Raw genomic sequence first — 15,672 nt, forward strand, 5'->3', positions numbered from 1 at the left:
GCAAATGCACACACATATGCATAATGTCACACTGGCATGAACACACACCACCTCCTGCCATGTTGTTTCAGACAGACTATACATATATATATGTATATACTCAGATTATATTATAAATATATATATATATATATAAATAGATATATATATAATCTTATTTCAAATGAGTAGATGTATGTTCCCAGAGTACCATTCCTTTGCTACTCTGCTGGTTTAAGCCTAACCAAAGCACCATCAGTAAATAATCTATCAGCATTCTGTACAATGCAGTAAACACATTTTTCATGCCACTTTATGGCAGGGAATGAAGACAATGAACAGGTAAAGGAATTTCAATCCCTCAATAAAAGTTGTCTATGGGGATACTGGATTGTATTGTACATTTAAATGTATTTATTTTAAGAATAAATGTTCTACTGTAGGTGGAAACAGATCCCCATCATTAAAGAATGATTCCAGCTTCATTTTGGTTGTGGTTCCAAAGGATAACAATAAAGCCTTTTTCATTTTAGAATTTTAGAAAGCAAAGCTTACAGATAAGTGCAGATTCTACTATCAGAAGGAATATCTGATTGGAAAACAAGCTGGTTTACAAGACATGAGAGCATTCAAAGAGAAGTACAACTTTAACAGATTATCATTTTAAAGCTCTTTGTTCTTTTTCTTAAAGGATCAATTAAGTAATAATGAATGGTATTATTAAAATTTTCCAAATCCAAGTTTTATTAATGCCCGATGAAGCTGAGAAGTAGGTAAGTTTATTGATTCACTTCTCCAATATGTAAGACTATTCTACAAAATTATTGTAACATGTGTGATGTGTATGACATGTAAGGAAATAACACAAAGCAGTCATTTATGTCACTAGACCTGCCTCTGCCCTTTGCACCAGGAAATGGGTTTCCTGGGAAAAAGAGATCAAGCTCTTGAATTTCTCTTCTTAATTCAGGGGAGAAAAATTAACTATCTTTCCTTGGGCGTCAGGTTTCTGGACATAAGAAGTTACCAGCTGAACAGCCATCCATTTCACTAATAAATGTCCACATCAGAAGAACAATACAGCAAACCAATACCATCTCTCCAAGAAGCCATCACGGTGGACACGCACTTTATGCACCTCTGGGGTTGGTCCTGCCACAAGCTCTAGCCTCATACTGCCTTCTCACAGGGCCTCTAGCCAGGAGGGTTAAGATCACAGAGCTATAATGTATTGGAGCTGAAATGGGTCATGGAGGTCATTTAATCCAACATTCTCACCTCAGATATGAGGAAATGAGATCTGCACGTCAAACGACATGCTTAACACAGTAAGTTTCTGTCAAAGTCTAGGCTGAAACACATGTTTCCCAACAACCAGCTTTCTAGAATCTCATCATGCAAAACACAGCACTCAGACTAGGAGCACTGGAGAAGCATTAGAAATGAATCTCCGGTCTTACCCCAGCCCTACTGTATTAGTTGGAGTTCTCCAAAGAACAGGACCAATTAGGGGGTGTGTGTATTGAGAAGAGATTTATTTCACTGAACTGGCTCATGCAATTGTGGTAACCAACAAACCTGAAATCCATAAGACAGGTCAGTTGGTTAGAAACTCAGGCAGGATTTCTGTGCTACAGTCTTGAGACAGAATTCCTTCTTCTCTGGGAAACCTCCTATTTTGCTCTTAAGTGTCCCACTTATTAGATGAGGTCCACCCACATTATTGGTAGTAAACTCCTTTACTAAGTCACCGAGTGTAGATGCTAATCACATGTACGAAATACCTTTACAGCAACATCTAGACTAGTAGTTTGACTAAACAGCTGGGCACCATAGCCAAGACAGGTTGGCACATAAAGCATCTCCATCACATTTCCTGAATTGGAATCTGCATTTTAACATGATCCCTGGGTAATTCATATGAACGTGAAAGTTTGAAAAGTTGAGAAGCTCTGATTTAGCTATTTGTAAGTTGGGAGGATGTGACAGCCCCAGTTCTGTCACAGAGAGATCCAGTGTAACAGTGTGTTAAGTAAGCTGGAAGTCTACTTCTCTCCCATGAAAAGTTTGAGCGCTGTAGTCTAGGATAAAGAAAGACACTCGACAGTCAGGAACCAAGGCCTCTTCTAACTTGTGGCTCTTCCATCTTCAACACACGGATTCCATCTCGTGGCCCAAGATAATTATTTCCACTCTGGCCGTCACGCCTTTGTTAACTCATCAGCAGAAAGAGAGAAAAGGGCAATGGAGAAAACATCCTTTTCCTTTAAGGACATGACCCAGAAGTTACACTCAACACTGATGCTCAAATTCTGTCATCCAGAACCTGATCATATGGCCACATCTAGTTACAATGGAGACTGGAAAATATAGTCCTTTTACAGAGTTGCTAATTATTCAATAAAAATTCAGTCCAATTCAGAGTTCTGCAAGTAAGGAAAGAAGGGAAGACTGGTTACTAAAGGGCAGCTAACCATTCCTGCCACTTATTTTTCTGCACCTGCAAGCACTTCTGCAACTACAAATTTGGAGGTGGGGAAGGAGCAGAAGGGAGAGAACATCTTTCCTGCTTTCCTCTATAGTAGGGAGAATTCGATCCAGCTTATCACTGGTATGATGAGGAAACAAAGGGTGACGGCCGCTCCTACTGCCCTTGCATTGATTGGCTACTTCCTCAACGTGGAGTGGCTCTTGGCCAACACAGCCAGAATGTAAGTTTCCCTTGTCCCAAGGAAGGCACAGTGGTGGAAAAAGTATTCTACATCCTGGCTCTTTTTATGTTTCATCACTTCCATCTCTTCCCTGCCACATAGGGCTGACTCACTTCTCCCTGTTTCCAAGGCCAAGAAGGAACATAAAAGAGGAAGCAGCTCTAGTCAAAGCGTCTTCTCTTCTTGTGCAGTCCTGGTAATTCTCATATCCCACAGCTGGGGAGAGAAGCATAGATAGCCACTTTGAACCTTCATGCTGACCACAAAACTCCTTGTTATTTCCTTTCCTGAGATGAAAGGCTGTGCATTCGGGGGTAACTGAAAAGTATCCAGAGGTATGGCTAGGGATGGCTTTATACGGGGGAGTGATGTTTGCCTAAGTATATTTTTATTTAATTGATGAAACAGCTTTACACACACAAAATTATTTAATAGCAGAATAAAAGAATCTGTAAAAATATATCATTGTCTCTGTCATACTACCTCCCACAGTAACCCACATACATACACAAAGTCCCTTCAGAGACCAACAAGGCACATTGTGCAGAACTGGCTGTAACCAAGGTAACAAAACATTGTTTCTTTGCATCAGCTTTTAAGACAAAAAAATCATTGTTATACTGAATGCTTCTTTGTAATAGTGTTTATTGCTATGTCGTATACCTTCATTTTCAAGATCTAGGTTACATTGGGCTGTTTGTTTTCATCTAGATACTAACTGTAACTTTCAACAGGTAATTAGAAGCACCTGGATTATAGGTCAAAGCATTTTGGGGGCCATAAATAAATAAGAATACAGCTGTGACAGGATTCTCCTTACTTTCATATTTCTATGAAAAATTATTTATTAACATAATTGAATATCAGTTAACTAATACCTACATATTGATTATATGGTCCACAGGCATGCATGCATAGATAAAGAATGATACATATAGTAAAATACTATAAATAATTTGCTTGCTCATCATTTTGTATAAAACTACTGGATGCCTTTCTTGCCAAACTTGACTCATTAATCATCATCTGCCATCTAGTTTTATGATGACATAGAGTAAGACAATCCATCTTGAATCTTTTCCCAAGTGCAGGTATACACACTTTTCTTAATATAAGTACTCTTCTCACTTATATTAGGGTTTCACTTAGATTTTCAGAATTGCTCTACAATCAAAACTTTTTTGATGTGCCTGACAGCAGAGCTCAGCAGCATCTGGAGTTCTGTGACATCATGTCCTCCCACAAAACTTTACCCTCATGGTCTCAGTTTGATATGAATCTCTGCTGGATATGCTGGCATAGCCCTCATTCTTGCATGGATTCTATGTCACCTTGGAAAAATATCATTATTACTCTGTGCAAACTAGACTCGGAAAGGCACCATTTTGGGCTGAAGAGTGTGTGGCGTGTTGTATGTGTTTGTACATGCACATGCACATGCACACATGCATGTAATCAGTAGGGCTTACAATTTACCACATCAATCATGCAATCCCAAATGTCTGTTATCAACATCACTAATGTAATAATTGAGTTTATACTAATAATAATGTAAACAAAGGCCATTTTACTTTGGAAATTGATGAATGGTTATAAAAATGTTTGCCTACCAGCTAAAATTTGGAAAAAAATGTGCAAACAATAGCAAAGATGTGCTAGTTATGGAATATCAGGTCATGAAAAGTGACTTTTCTTCTAAATTTCAAAAGAAACAAACATTTTCTTTCAGTTTAAGGAAGGAAAACTTAAGTTGTTATCATGGTGATCCCAATTTACTCTGGGAGTGTGTCTTACTCAATCTGCTTCTTTTGTATTTTTTCTTATATTAGGGAGAAATTGCTGCTCTAAGGATCTGGATCTGTTTCCTAGGACTGTGTTCCCCATATGACTTAGTTTAACGAGAATAATTTCCAGTCCCAGTCAGGAAATGAAAGCATCGGGCAGTGTAATGAGCATGTGATTGAATTTTTCCAATAGTATAGACTTATTAGCTCTAAAAATTGCAGATTTACATTAATTTTTTCCTACCACATGATATTGTCTTGTACCTCTTGAATTAGATTTTTTATCCAACTTATTTTGGTTTCAAACTTAGATATTTTCTGGAGACTTAGCACTGGGGCTACATTTATATTCTTAGAGCAGGAATTTTCATTCTGTTTTTCTTTTTTCTTCTGAGACAATTTTAAGAATAGATTTAGTCACAATACAATTTAATCTGTATTCTCAGCTATTTAGAAGAAAACATTGATTAACAATATTGAAGAAACTTGTCTAAAAATATAGCACTGCATGGAACACAGCTCAACAGTCTCTTAAAAGCATCAAGTTTTGTCAAGTACAGTCTAGTTTTGGCCATTACTATAATCAATGATTATTGATTTTCTCACTGATGTTAAGGGAGAAGAAAAATTACATGCTTTTATTTATAAAATCAAATTACATCTAGTTCTGAGCCCCACCAGCCTGGATAGTAGAAAACCTGTCATATTTGGGAGGGAGGTGCTCTTATGTAAGTTTCTCTCCACTTGACACCATCATGGTCTAGGGCTGTGCTGGCAATTCCACCACTCACAGCCTCTGCTCTCCTCACAGCCAACTTGACCCTGGAACCAAAGCAGCATCTCTTGGGGGTCTGTTTCCAGACCACCGCTCCACCCACATCAGGGTCCCACTGTCAAGCTGGCATTGCCTGTGTACCCACCATTCTCTTCACTCCTCAGTAACAGAGAGCTACAATCTCAGAGAGGTTGGCCATATTCTGCTTATTCCACTTTTCCCAAGAGACCCATCATCTTTTAGCACTGGAAAATTCAGGCTGTGATCTCAATGAGCTTGTGTTTTCCAAAAACAGTAACAATAAGAGCCAAGCTCAACAATAGTATTTACTATATGTCAGCACTTCAAATGCACTAACTTGTTTAACAATCACAACATGAAGAAAGATTTACTATTATTGTATCCATTGCACAGAGAAGTTAGGTGACTTGTCATTTAGCCAGGAAGTAAAGAACCAGAATTCAAATCCATACATTCTGGCCCAAGAGTCTACGTTCTTAGCCACTACAATGTACACCTTGTCTGTATGACAATCTGTTCATCCTTTCTTAAGTAAGATAAGTAATCACTGACTTCAGGCTATAGAGGCTTGATTATATAGAGTGGTGACTGTGGTTGGGAAAAAAAAGATGTATGAAGAATTTCATTTATTCCTTCATGAGATTTCTCCAGAAGAATGTAAACCACTGTTAAATCCTCAGTTAGGTTATTTTACCATATATATGATACTCATATTATAACTGGGATGGGAGGTAAAGATGTATCTTTTATAGTTTTATCTCAAAGTGTTCTCATCTTTCACAATCATCCACTAGATAATAAAATGGGAAAATTACCAATATCCAATATAGTTGTTAACTTAGTTTGGTTTAATAGTTTAAGCACTCTAAGTATGTCTGATCAATTGGGTTAATTACCTATATTCTCTTATTTTGGAACCCTCCCTCTTTGACTTCTTTGTAAAATGGGATCAGGTATATGGAAAAGGGACTTATGTGATCTCCTGGTGTAGAGTCCTTAGCATCCTCTCCCTTTGCCTTGTGTTTGCTATTCAGTGGCTGATGAGCTTTGAGATGTTACTGGTCTCAGACTTGAATTTTATGTGGCATCTACTGATGACAAATGCAGCAAAAACCACTCATGGCATCTCTCTCTCTCTTTCTCTCTCTCGTTCTCGCTCTCTCTCTCTCACTCTCACACTCTCTCTCGGCTTGGTTATAAACCAGGGACAGATTCCTGGATATCATTTTCTCACCTGGGCTCTTTAAGCCCCTCTGAAACCTTACCACATTTTTCATCATGCCTTTGGCTTAGGTGGGCTGCCCTTAACCTCTACTATGGTACTGCCTTGCTGCAGCCTTCCAGAGGAGGCCTGCTGATTCTCTGTTCAGTAGTCAGGCCATCCAGACCAAAAGGAGGTAAAATGGAATACAAATTAGATACCCTCTTTCTCTTTTTCTGTGTCTCTTAACCCTGCTTAAGGTGAACCCTCAGTGCTGGTGTGGAACCTCCTGCCCAGGTCCCTCCTCACAAGGAATCAAATTGATAGATAACAAGACAAGAACTGCCACACTTGTGCTCAGTTACTTTCTCTTATCACTAAGCCAAACCATGCAAGGGGAATTGAATCAAACATCTGATCCCTTTCCTCCCCTTCTTCTTCATTCCATCCTCCCTCTTTGCTCTGTAATCTCCAGGATGAATTTTTTTTTTTTTTATTCTTCTATTTGTAGTCACCTTCTACTCAAAATAACAAGCTCCTTTTCTTACACAGCCCTTTTCTCTAAGTTCTATTTTTGCAATTCGATTTCGTGGCTATGAAAATCTTACTTGCTAGGTAGATGATAAATGGATATTAAAATAACTGTTCTTAGTTTTAATCCCCAACTCCCATCCCTCAAGGTACTATATTAATGTTCTAGTTACTTATAGCTATGTAACAGGCCATCCAGATACTTAGTGATCTAAAACAACAATCATAATTTCTTTTGCTTGCGAATTCACAATTTAAAAAGGATTTGACAGGAACAGACCGAGTTAACTGGGATGGCTCAACTGGGCCTGGATGATGCACTTCCAAGACGGCTTACTCACAGGGCCAGTAAGTTAGTGCTCAGCTGAGGCTACTGACCAGGCGTCTCAGTGTCTTTCCACGAGGCCTCTCCATAGCACTGCTTCTTCCTCATTGCATAGAAGATGAGTTTCTTTCTCTCTCAGAGAAAGAGGAAGCTACCAATCTCTTAAGTCTTAGGCCCTGAAATTGGCTAACAATCACCTCTGTTATATTCTTCAAGTCAAAGTTTTCACAGAGCCTCCTGGATTCAAGGGAGTTGGGCGGGGTGGGCAAAGGGAGAGGAGGGCTGGAGGGGGACAGACTCTACCTTTTATAGGTGACAACCATCTGTGGCCACTGTTAACAAACTAGGCTTAATTTAATAATTTTCAGTTATATTAAGTTATTTCTAGGCTTTTGTGGTTAGTTACTGTTTAAAACCACTCGGAGTCAGATCTTCTACTGATGATAAAGAGGTCAGTAAATCCTCTCTCAAAAAAAGAAAACTATAAAACTAGACAAAATTGTCAAAAACAATCATCAACCAAGAGCAAAAACCAAATTAAATGTTTATTTATGAAAATCTGGTGACCATTGGGTAAGAAGAATGGAAATTTGTAGTGTTCTTGTCTGAGGTTGCTCCTATCCCTTCCCACGGCTGAGATGGTGGGATACCAAGGCAGACACGGCCATGAAAATCAGCAACTTTACAGCTGATGGGGGCTGACTCATTTTTGAGAAGAAGGCAAAAACTATCTTCCCAGCTGCACTGCTGGGAAAAATGGGAAACTAGGTAGAAAATGAACAGGGAAAGCACACAGAGCAGCAACAATGAAATAGAAACAGAAAAATCAATAAAGTAGATGAAATAAATAGCTGGCTCTCTAAAAAGATCACAACATTGAGAAATCTTTAGCTGGACTGGCCACAAAAGAGAGAGAGAGAACAAAAATCACCAAAATCAGGTATAAAGGAAGGGACATTGCTACCAACCCTATAGAAATTAAAATATAAGATAATATTATGAATAACTCAGTATCAATAGATTAAGCAAATGTATGTATTTATGAAAAATGTTCTAGGAAAACATAAATTCTCAAAACTGACTAAAGAAGAAACAGGTAATCTAACTAAATCTATAACAAGTAAAAAAATAAAACTAGTAATTAAAACCTTCCCCAAAGAGAAAAGCCCAGGCCCAGTTTCAATGATGATGTCTATCAAATATTTTAAGAAGAAATAATATCAATTCTATACACTTTCCAAAAATATAAAGAGGGAACACTTCTCAACTTACTCTATGAGACAGAAATATCCTGATACCAAAGCCAGAAAAATACATCACAAGAAAACAGCAGAGCAATATCCCTTATGAACATAGATGCAGAACCACCCATAAGAAAACATGAGCAAACTGAATCCAGCAACATATTACAGGATGGCTAGATTCATATAAAGTTAGTCAATGCCGTAAGTCATTTTAGAAATGCAAATTAAAACCACAGGAGATACTACCACACATCTACTAAAATAGCTATAATAAAAATAACTGTTGGTGTCAAGTGATGGCCAAGGTATGAAAAATCTAGAAGTCTCATACATTGCTGGTAGAAAACAGTTTAGCAATTTCTGAATAAATTAAACATAAATATATCATTTCAATCAGCAATTCTATTTCTAGGTATCTAACCAAGAGAAATGAAAACATATGTCCATGTAAATACTTGTACAAGAATATTCATAGCAAAATTATTCATAATAGCAAAAAACTGAAAACAATCCAAATGTCCATCATCTGGTGAATGGATAAAGAAAACATGGTATATCTATACAATAAGTACTCTTCAGTAATAAAAATGAATTAATTACTAGAAAATCTATAGTATGAATTATGTCCAAAAATTATGCTAATTGAAATAATCCAGACATAAAAGACTATCTATTTATCATTCAATTTATATGAAATTCCCCCCAAATCCCAAGTGAATCTATAGATACAGAAAGCAGGTTAGTGGTTGTCTGGGGATTCACTGTAAACAGGTAGGAAATTTAAGATAAAGAAAATTTTCTTGAAATAGATTATAGTGGGTCTCACAGCTTTATAAACTTAGTAAATAAATAAATGTCACTGAATTGTACACTTATAATGGGTGCATTTCCTGGCATGTAAATTACACTTCAATAAAGTTGTCTTAAATAAAGCAAGTTGATTTAGTATTTTCTTTCTCCCCAAACCTATCATTTCCTTCTAGGTTGCATTCTTCTACCTCAATAAGCATATCAACACTTTGGAGGCGGTGTGGATGACAAATATATATTCTGCATATGTACTCCAGTCCTACACTAGGACCTGTTGAAATGTATGCACGTTCCAGTAAGATCACTGTCAGCCACCGTGCGTGTTCTCATCTGTTGAAATGCCTGCTGACCCACAGTGCTTCAGTCACATAGTTGATACTGCTATCTTGGGGGAGCATCTTTTAGTCTATAATTCTCTTACAGATTTTTTCCTGATGAGAATTCCTCAACAAATCATATGCATGCAAATTCTTGCTTTAGACTCTGCTTCTAGGGAACCTGACCTCTTAGCCCTGACATCCCAAGTGTCATTTCCTATCTACAGACTTTCCAATCTGCTGTTGGCTAGAGTGCATCTGTAACTTTCCTTCACACAGAGCTCCAGCTTGGACATGGCTCCCTGAATTATCTACTTTACTGTTATTATGCCATGTTGGTGTGGAATAATTTTCTATGATGCCTGCTATCTTCCCAAGCTTTACTCAAGGAACGGACCAAAGGTTCACTCTATTCTCAATTCCCAGAAAGCCATGAGTGGAAATGTGGGGGAGTGGTGCATTCTAATCTAAATACAGACACTTTATCTGTAATCCTTGATGATCCTCCAAAAATCTCCTTGCCTTGGTCTGAAGAACCAAGTTTTCTTCTCAAATCCTTCTCTTTAAAAGCCAAGCGTATATAACGCCTTGTTTGTTAGTTTGGATCCTTTCTCTCTGTTGGGAGTAATAAGCCTGAACTAACAGAAACAGAGATAGTCTGTGACAACAAAGAGAAGTATGGGATTTCAAAAACACCTTGATTCATATTAAAATATCACCTTACCCTATATACTGCGATAACACTCATATATATAGTGTATATAATTCAAAGATATGTGAATGCATTACAATTAATGTTTTTAGTTTTATCCCAGCCTCCATGTAGTCTAATCATTATGATTTAGTGATATATTGGGAGCCTTTCCACAATGCTTAATGATTCTTCAAGTAGATATATTATATATTTACTGGTTGTCCACTTACTAAGTTGACAGTATTCTGAATGGTATTATGTTTTACTACCTAACAGAATGAAGTTCAATGAACTGTCATTATCATTCTCTTTCTTTTAGTACTCTAAAGTACTGATGAGACAACCATACAGAATAATTTATTGAGATAAGATAATGTAATGAAACTGCAGAATTTTTAAAAGCAGATGAAAAGTTGAGTCCCAATCCTGTCTCTTCAGCTTTTGCCAATGGAAAAAAAGGCTTCTACTTTGACTCCTTAAAGTGTCAAGTATTAGTGTAAATGAGGATGGTTTGTTTGGAAAATTAAATGTGATAAATATATAGGGAAGCCCAATTTAAAAATAAAGCCCAGTATAAAACATTAAACATTAACATATATTAATGTAATGGAGTGACTCTGTAAGGATGCACTGAGTCCATGAATGGGGAAAATGAGGGCCAAATTTCCAGGCTGAAAGGGTGTGTGTATATATATATACACACACATATATGTGTATACACACACACACACACACACACACACACACACACACATAGAGAGAGAGATCTCCTATTGGTTCTATTTCTCTGGAGAACCTTGATAAACCCAGTAATACAGATGATGAAGAGTACAGCTGTTAACAGTTACACAGAAGGTGTGTATGGAGGCCACGTGGCATAATAGAGTGTAATGATGGACCTGGATTCTGCCTCTGTCCTTTCCCAATTGCTGAGAATGTTCTTTGTTAACACGTGATCCTGGCAGTAACACTTAGGAAGAATGGAAGAAAGAAGTTACCCGAGGCCCGTGGACACACCAAGGACACATCATAGCTTCAATTTCCTTATAGGCAGAATAGAAGCAGGGCTGGGGGAACTGTAGATAATGTGTGTGAAGGGCCTAGCACATATTAGGTACTAAGCGAATCGTGCTTCTAATTAGCTCAATATGCATAAAAGGAAACACTCTCTACCATGCCAGCCAAAATAAATGAAATGAGATACTTTGAAAACAAAACGGTGATTTTAACAGACAGTTTTCAGGTTTCATATATCATCTGTAGGCATAATCATTTTTGTACTTTTATTGTTATTACTAAACTTTAATTTTTCTTGTGGTAAGAGGGATGGCAAAAGATGAGGATGAAGGAAGATGTGGCTTTTCAAAATAATGGATATCTCTGGTGCATGTGACAGAATCCTGCCAAGCTATGTGAGATATTCCTAAAATAATAACCTGCCTTCCCACTACTGCAGAAATAGAAATATTTATTGTCATTACCACCACTATTATCATTATCTCTATTTTCGGAATCCCCTGCCAGACCCATTAATTCTTAAGGGGTTTAGTAGTTTGAGATTCATGTCTGTACAGCTCTACCTAGAAAAGTCAAGAGCACTCTCACCTTAGTTCCTGTATAAACTGAACTCACAGCCTTTCACCACATGGAAACCACCTACCTGGTTGTCCTCTCCTACTCAGCTGTGAAATAGGTCACTTGGTTTCCCAAGTTCAAAACCTCAGATTCATAATTTCCTCATCCATCTCTCTCTACCCCTTTATCTCAGATACAGTCAATACCCTAGAATCTTATCTATCACACCTGCTCAAAGTCTTCTAAATCCCTTCTCTCTACTCCCTGCCAGCTGTGACTATCTTATTTCAAGTCCAGAAGAAAGGGAAATTTTTAATAGTCTTTCCACTATCAACACTTGAGGATGTGTCAGGTTAATGACTCTTGTCCCAAACTTTGCTGTTTTAAAAATTAAAAAATTGAGAGCCAAACTACAATATGAGAGACTCTGGGATGTTCAAATAACAAGAGACTCTTAGTTTTAGGATAAATTAAGAATATCCTCAATTACATTTTTTCTTAAAAGGTAATTAGTCAATCCCTCCATGCCCCCCTTTAACTTTGAATTTTTCTTTATTTCAACATTTATTTCATTCCTTGTAAAATATTTATCCTGGGCACTACTCTCTATACTCTAAAAGGTAACCATCAAGTCTTATTCCTCGGTGGGTCTCCTCAAACTCCTAAAAAGTTATTGTATAAGCCATAACAAAATCTGTTATAAATGGTAACTAAAGAGTTTTGCCTTGTACAAAAGAAACAGATGTGAGAGAAACAGCAATGAAACAGTTTTGTGTTAAGGAAATACACAAATGTGCCACTAATCAAAGGTCTGGGATTGAAGGCAGTCTTCAAAGACAACCCCAAAGGATAAGCAGAGAAGGTATTTCAGTGTATACTAGAGGTCTCCTAATCTGAAAAACAATAAAGATGCTTTTTTCTTTACACACATCACAAAACAGGGATTATTATAAAAATTATGAAATATTCTATCTCTAGAGACCCCTTTAAAAGCCTCACTTTAGCAAGAGAGGAGAAGGGGAGAAATTATCTTCTCACCTTACAATCAGTTTCAGACGTTTGGAGGGAAACCGGAGCAGACGCTGTGGGCTCCCTGCCCGTGTGCGCCAGCCCTCACACACTTCAGTGCACGCTGGCTGGACCTGCAGTACCAGCACCTGCAGTCCTTTGCCTGAAGGCTTTCTCGAGTCAACAAAGCTTGCTTTGCCCACCTGTTCAGCATTCTGGATATGTTTGGGTATTAACTTCCCCTGGGAGTAGCCTTCAACCAGTTAATGAAAGGAATTGGTGTATAAATACCCTAGCAACCTTATCCCTCGGGTAGAATAACCCTTACATATATGCTCCGCACCAACTTTCAGGGTTTCCCCAGCAGGATTAAGCTCTGGTAGACCACAGTGGTGGGAGCCTTAATAATGTGCACTTTATTGATCGGTTTGTCTTATCTCTATTCTTCATTTTCCTACAACTGCTTTCTTCTCTTCCCAGATAAATTACTTATACATTCATCTATATCTCAAGATCTGTTTCTGATATACACCAACCAAGACTCTAACCATCCCTTCCATCAAAAAAAAAAAAAAAAGAACTGACGGATAAATCAGAAATAGTGAAAACTAGGACAAATTCATCTCTGAATTCAATTCAGCAACTAATTATTGAGCAACTCCTGTGCCAGGAACTGTGCAAAGATGCATAGCACTTAAACTTTGATCTGAAAGAGATCGTTAATTTCAACAGTAGACAATTACAGAATTTTTTTTTGAAGTGTAATAATCAGTACACCCAGAAATAGCTATTAAGCCAAGAACAGAAAGTATCCAAACCCTGTCAGTGTGGAACCGTGAAGTAATGAAAGACTTGCCAAAAGAAGAAAGACTTCATCTGCCTGGTTATTCCAGGCAGAAGTAGAAAGGAGATGATCAGATAAAGGGAACAAATGCACAGAACAGCACGGTACAGTCTGCCTCATTACAAAGATGTTGGGAAGACATCGAGAGGCTGGATGATATGCTGAGTCAGAGCATGACCACGGAAACCAGACTGTATGGGTTCAAATCCTAGCTTTTCTAGTTATTGTCTGTGTGACCTGGGCAAACCAATTAATCTCACCGTGCTTCAATTCATTCATCTATAAATTAAGATGCCTATCTCTTACTTTTTTGTCATTTAGAAATTGTAATATAGGTAAAAGGTTTAGAACAGTAACTGGCATATTTAAAGTGCTGAATAAATGATAATTTTGATTTATTATCATGGCTAGTTAACTTACAGGGAAAGTAATAGGAGAAAAAGCTGGTAAGGTCAACAGGAGACAAATCATGCAGGGTCCTGGATCCCAGGCTAAGGAACTTTTCATCTTTGAGGGCAAGAGGCAGCAAACTATGTATGACCCACTGGCCAAATCCAACCTACCGCCTGCTTCTGTAAGTAAAGTTGTATTGGAATACAGCTACACTCATTAATTTGTATACTGTCTGTGACTATTTCATGCTACAATGGCACAGTTGAGCTGTTGTGACATACCATATGGCCCACAAAGTCAACAATATTTACTATCTGACCTTTTACAGGAAAAAAAAAAACCCAGCTATATTTGGAAAGAAATAATATGCAGAGTAAAGGATGAGTTGTATGGAGTAAAAATCTGTAGGCAGAGTTAGATGGTCATTCCACAGGTCAAAGTTAAAGCTGATGACTTTAATAAACCAGATTTCATAGATTCAGAAGAGGAAGGGTTCAGTATATAGATGAAGGAGTGAAGGAAGAATATACTGGGAGTTGATAAAGAATCCAATTAAACTTGCAGGCTACAGGGCACATTTAGACTATAGATAAGTTATTTATTCCAAAGCATTCTTATATTTTAAATTTGTTGTCAATATTTAAAGAAGAAAGATATCACTAATAAAACCTGAATATCTGGTTTCTTTGGAAAAATTGGAAGATATGGCAAATGTTTGCTCATAGGTGTGAACTGGCAGAACCTTCTGTAGCTGGAAGGCAGCTGCCGTATTTACATGAGGCATTTACTTCCAATATGTCACCTCTTCCACTATTTCCTATTGTATTACAACTGAGTCAGCTTCATTCATGTCATCAACATAGTCTGAGTCCTCTAATTCAAGAGTGCTACATCCTGCTGCTTATGGGTGCAAGGGCATGGAGTATGGGAGAAGAACCGGTTTTCTCTCAAAACACATACAAAAACTGTGGCCTTGAGGAAAAGCCACGTTTTGCAAAGAACAAGTGAGGAGAGAGAACCAAACCAAGAAGCTGAGGTGTGAATCAATTTGTTCATGAAAGAACAGAGGTTTACAATGGCAGAGGAGAAACATGTTTCAGAGCAATTGCATGGAGTGTCAAGGGGGAGAAGGCTCATAACAGGATAAAGATAACTGAATAAACAAGGATTGGTAACCAGAAATGTTTCATTTTGGTCGATGCATGAGATTACTAAGATAAGAGTAACAGAAAGAACTGATTAGCTTCAGAGTCCTCACCCTTTCTGTAAAGTTGCTGTGGTGTTAGAGCCAGCTGTGGGTAGGTTACGGTTAGCATTGTCAGAGATGCTGCCTGCAAATCTGTCCAAGTTAATTAGAACTATCCTTAGACTAAACAGAGTCACAATGAGGTCTCTGTCAGGTAAGCCCTAGAAAAAAATGCTGAATTGGTCCAGTTAAACAATGTCTGTGGTTGCTTTGA

Source organism: Camelus dromedarius, chromosome 6, assembly GCF_036321535.1.
Source record: "Camelus dromedarius isolate mCamDro1 chromosome 6, mCamDro1.pat, whole genome shotgun sequence".
Classification (NCBI taxonomy): domain Eukaryota; kingdom Metazoa; phylum Chordata; class Mammalia; order Artiodactyla; family Camelidae; genus Camelus; species Camelus dromedarius.